The following is a 5,404-nucleotide window of genomic DNA, read 5'->3' on the forward strand; positions in this document are numbered from 1 at the left end:
AGCACCCGGGCACAGGGTTCCCAGGTTTGGTTACATTTCTCCAAATTGGCTACATTTGCGACCTCTTGGCAGCAAAAATCTACTTTGTGGCTGCATTTGAGTTCGAAGCTACGATTTAGTAATGGGTCTATTTTTTCGCCAATGATTCCAGTGCATATTTGCCTTAGTGCGTTAGAATGCCACACGTGAACACTATTATTCTAGGGTTGAAAATTTATCTGCAATCTTGTGTTAGCCTTAAAATATTTCTCGCTCCTGTGTTCCCTTAATGGTCGCTGGACTTTCTCCAGTCGGGACTCCGAAACTTCTGCTTCGCTATGCAATGCTGATATATGGCTAGAAATAGCAATACGAAGTGTCCCATCCCTATTCAATGAATGCGCCTCAGGTAAATAGGCAAATTACTTGATACTTAGCTGATGTACCTTGTGTGCTCAGTTGACTGCTGATTCAAAGCGCGTTGACCGGCCACACATGCCAGCCCGCCGAGACTGAGACTACAGTCCTGGTTGAAATTTTTCATGGCACATGGCGTCTTTTTAGCCGATTAGCAGATATCAGGAGAGATCAAAAATTTTGAAACGTGATGACAAAGGATGATCGTATCGTACAGCGATATAGAGTTTCAGGGAACCTTAAGTCTCTGAAAGAAACCAGTGTGACCTGAAAAACTTTGCCAGGGCTGTGCTTCCCATGCCTTCAATACGCTAGTACTGCACGTGGTTATCAGTCAGTTTTTACAATAGGGAGCTTAAAAAAAGAAAAAAAAAATCTTTCAGTTCCACCTTCCTCCCTTCCCTTCCGGCATGGTTGAGGTGTCCATTAAGATATGTGAGACAGATACTGCAGCATAAACTTTCCTCAAAAAACTACTCTACCAAAAAATAAATTTATAGTGAAATTATGCCTTTGTTTACAGGGGAGTGAAAATATTTTGCGCAAAAAAATTGCCACGCATGCCATATTTATATGGGAATTCATATTGTTGTGGCAGTGCCTTATCAATACAAATTCTTTCTTCTCTGCAGAGAAAAAAACTCTTCTGGTTACTTTTTTTCACACTTTCACTCCCTTCAGAAATTCCTCGCGCCTTTCCGGTTGTCACGGATCCCCGCAGAATACTCGTGCCGAAAGAATGGGCTAGGCGACACGTGAACCCACACAGACGCACATTTTATACATCCTACGCGACACACACACTAGCACACAAAGCTAACTGACAAAACCAGCACAAAACACAAAGACTACCAATACACAAGGCCCGGGAACACCCAGTCTACTAGCGCTCGGCGTTCGTGCTCACGGTTCGGTGCTGATGGAGCGTTGCATGGGTCCAGCCAGTGGCATCCAGATAGCCGGCGTCGAAGTGTTCGAAGTGTTGTTCGAAGTGCCCAGGCTGGTATCGCTGGCTGCGTCGTCGGCGGCGTCATTCGAGCTCCCGGCCCGTGGATGTGATGGTGGCAATGTTGCCGTTGTGGGCACAACCGGATGGGTGGAAACAGCGCTGGAGGCACCCTTTGCCACAGCAGGTGGTTGTGTTAGCCCTTGACTCCCCGGAACGGGCTCAGGAACGGCAGGAAGTCTACGGTGCGGCACCGTAGGATTCGAGATCACCGAAGCAGTAGCCGGCGTTGCTCTCTTCCAGCCGAGGTGTTCCTGACCCGCCGGAACCTCCGCTTTTTTGTTCTCTCCCCGTGCCACGTTATCTCTAGCGCTTTTATAACCTTGGCATTACACGTCATTCTTGTAATCGTCGTCATCATCTTTTCCCCACCAATCATTTCTTCCCACCTCACCGAATACTTCTTCTCCATCTTCTTTAATACACGTGATGTTTATCGTCATCCTCGTCTTCTCCCAATTTCTTTAGTTAATACTTTTATTTAAAACTTCCTATTAATAATATGTGACCAGGGGCCTCTCTTTTATTAGTTTTTACATAAAAAACTGCTCACATCATCCCGATCTTCAATCCTTCCAGCCAACCAACTATCTTCTGTGGCGATTCTGGACACAGCACACCACTCACCGCAGATGCCAAGCACACACCAAAAGCATACCACTGACACAGCGCACCAAATTGCATTTACGGACCATTAACACACCACTGCCGTTGTTCGTACGGTGTCCTTAATAAACATGTTAATATCCACATCACACTCTATGTATGAGCACGCAACAACAACAACTAAAAGTAACATCCCAGAGATAGCTAAAGATGTTTACTTGGCTCTACCCACGAAGTCCGCTCCAACGTTATCTCTGCCATTGATATATTCCACCTGAAATTAGTATTCTTGCAAGGCCGAACTCCATCTCATGTCTTTACTGTACTATTGTTCATTCTTGCCTAGGTTAAGTATTCAAGCGGCTGATCATTCGTTTGAATTCTGAAACGTCTCCCATGAAAATAAATGTGAAATTTCTTTACTACCCTTACCACTGCCAAGCATTCCTTTTCAACAGTGGAGTAGTTGCGTTCAATAGCCGATAATCTCTTGCTAGCAAAAAAATACCGAATGTAGCATGCGACTCTCTTCTTGGAAAAGCACAGCTCCTAATGCTCTGTCTGATGCATCAGTGTGAAGAGCAAATTTTTTATCCGAATTCGGAGCAAGCACAACGTGCAGTTTCGCCATATGCCATTTTAACATCACGAATGCGTTTTCATGTTCAGCAGCTATTTCAGCTTATTGCTTGCACCCTTCTTGTGAGTTCGACAAGCTCATCGGCTATGTGAGTATACACGGCAATAAAGCCCGTTAAACTCAGGAACCCGGCCATAATGGCGTCATGTCCTAAGCATAACACTGTCTCTCGCATATCTTTCGGTAACAGCAGTTTTTGGACCCGCCTTCCCAAGCTAAATATGCACTCCCTGTGCAGCAGGCCGTTTACGAATTGCTATTTGAATGACGTTCGACTCCTCCTTCTATTCACCTTTTCCCCAACTGTTTCGAAGCCCGGTTTCATGCTCTCTTTGAAGGAGGCTTTCAAGCTCAGGTATTCTCCTTGCCTAATTGCGATTTCGGCCGGTGTTACGCTCAGACACATCGTAACGGGAGTAGAGCGGAGGCTACCTTGCTCGGGCTGTCACTTGAGCGCTTTCGTCACTGCCCACCAGAAACTGACTACCCCGACACCCGCCTGAGCTGTCGTGGGCCTTTCCTCCTTTGGGTGTTCCTGAACATCGAGCATCCTCCACTCGGAATCGGGGTCCTCGACAGTTATTGCGCCCGTAATGTTTCCCAAGATGAGATCGTAGATTGGTTGTTCTACTGATTTTGCCACTACCTGTCCAGTATAATATGGCGTGGACACTAGAATCCTAGCTTCGTGAAGGTGCCTATCTGTGCTATCTACTAGAGTGACGGGCGTCGCTTCCACTGTAAGATCCTCGTCCTTCAACGGGCTTCTCCGAACTAAAACTGTTGGCTCAGCTGTCTCTAAGCAAAAATATGGGACAGTCCCCCATTTGCTCAACCACCACAGGCACTGCTGCTTTCGACTTGGGTGTTCCACTCACCGCCTCATTTTGCAGCGGCGTTTGCTCTCCTTTTAGCTGTGGAACTTCAAGTCGTGCGAAAAGTTCTAACCTAGAGTCGACACCGTATGCACCTCGGTCCTGTGTTTTATATCGGCTCTCATCCACAGTATGTCATCTCCTCTTAAATGTTCACACAGAGCTTGTGTTTTTTGATCAACGCTATTAGTGCGACCGTCACCTGCCCGGCGTCTTCCCTTGTCACAGAAGAAACACCTTACTGGCGCTTTATATGCACCGCCATAGGCTCTTGGTTTTGTCGCATCTGTCTCTAGGATCTTTTGTGTTTCCTCCTTTCCCTTACTCGCAATTCTAAGCCCTAGAGCCTCGAGGAATTGGTCTGCTGTGTCGGCAAACTCTTCCAATGAACACAACTCTCATTCCTTCAGGAAAATCACTAGCTGTGGACTGCAAGATGCTAAAAATTGCTCTGGCACCAGCTTGTCACGCAGGCCTTGAAAACTATTTTGTGTGTTTGACATATCAAGCCCCCTGTCGAAATAGTTGGTCAGCGTGCAAGGAAACTGCTTAGCGGTTTCAGAACCCTCAGGGTTCGCGGTGCGCAACCTCTCGCGAAAACCCTCTGCCGTAAGCCTGAATGTTTGGGGGAGACCCTTCTTGAATTTCTCGTAGTCCTTGGAATCAGCAGCAGGTATCCTCCGAAACGCATTCAGCGCCTCCCCGACTAAAAACATGCTCAACGCCGTGGCCCATTCGCTGCTCTCTAAGACTTTCCCCAAAGCTATCCGCTCGAATCATGGCAGATATACATCAAAATAATATCTTTTGTCATCAAAAGGAGCCATAAGATTTCCTGGACAAACTCTGGCCAGTCTAGGAGAATAAGTACCCTCTAAGGAACGCTGGTCATCGTCCCTGATCTCCTCATATGAGCCTTTGAAGAGAGGGCCGTGGAGTATGGACGCGCCCCACATCGGTTCCACATAAAGACGACGGAATTCGTAATCGCCAGCATCATCGGTCCAGATTTCACCACCCACTGATCTGTGAATGTGAGCGCCGCGCGCCATCAATTTTTCGCCCGACTACGCCATTTTTTCGGGCCCCGACGGCCCCCCTTTTTTCCCTCTGTGACCGCTTCGCCTGAGCTAGGCCTTGCTGGAGGAATGGTAACCTCCCGCAGCCCTGGCGCCACGTGAAGTTAATATTCATACGCAAATCCAACAAACCACTTAATATCCAAAACCTTCGCCCGATGCCTCGGGAACCTCATGCCTCGGGAAGCTCCTCGAGCATGTTGTGTTACCGAGACTCACAAGTGACATGGCGGACAACAATCTTTACCCGCATAGCATGGTGGGATTTCCCCCATCTATCCGCACAGGACGCCATGATGCAACTCATGCACGACCTTTTCGACCCGCTTCTTCCAGGTTGCACCAAGGCAGTCTTAGCTTTCGATCTTTACAAAGCTTTTGATCGCTCTGAACATCAGGTGATCATGACAGCCCTCTCCCCATTGAATGTTGGTGTGCGCACGTACGCCTACATTCAAGCATTCCTCCCTGACCGCACGCCTGAGATACCCTTCGGCCCTCTTTCTTCCCCCTCCTACACGCTTCAGAGTATCGGCACCCCTCAAGGGTCCATCCTTTCCCCCTTTCTGTTTAACATTACCCTCATCCCCATCGCCCGAAAATTGGCAACTATTCCCCACCTGTAGCAAACTCTTTATGCCGACAATATCACCCTCTCGACCACCCACGGCAGTGGCGGTGGCAAAGAGAACACCTTAGAGGAACCAGCCACACTCACCCAAAATTACGCGCGAACCACCGGACTGTCTTGCTCCCCAGAGAAGTCCGAACTCTTCCTCATCCGGCCTAAGAACCACCGCTG

The 5,404-nt window shown here is 48.1% G+C and overlaps 1 pseudogene; it reads right to left on the reverse strand.

The window, feature by feature from the left end:
* Window positions 1-3,093: 3,093 nt before the first annotated feature.
* LOC149370571 (uncharacterized) lies at window positions 3,094-4,479 on the reverse strand (annotated as a pseudogene).
* Between the last annotated feature and the right edge of the window lie 925 nt (window positions 4,480-5,404).

The sequence above is a fragment of the Amblyomma mixtum genome, chromosome 1, assembly GCF_055824585.1.
Source record: "Amblyomma mixtum isolate Tamu chromosome 1, ASM5582458v1, whole genome shotgun sequence".
Taxonomy (NCBI): domain Eukaryota; kingdom Metazoa; phylum Arthropoda; class Arachnida; order Ixodida; family Ixodidae; genus Amblyomma; species Amblyomma mixtum.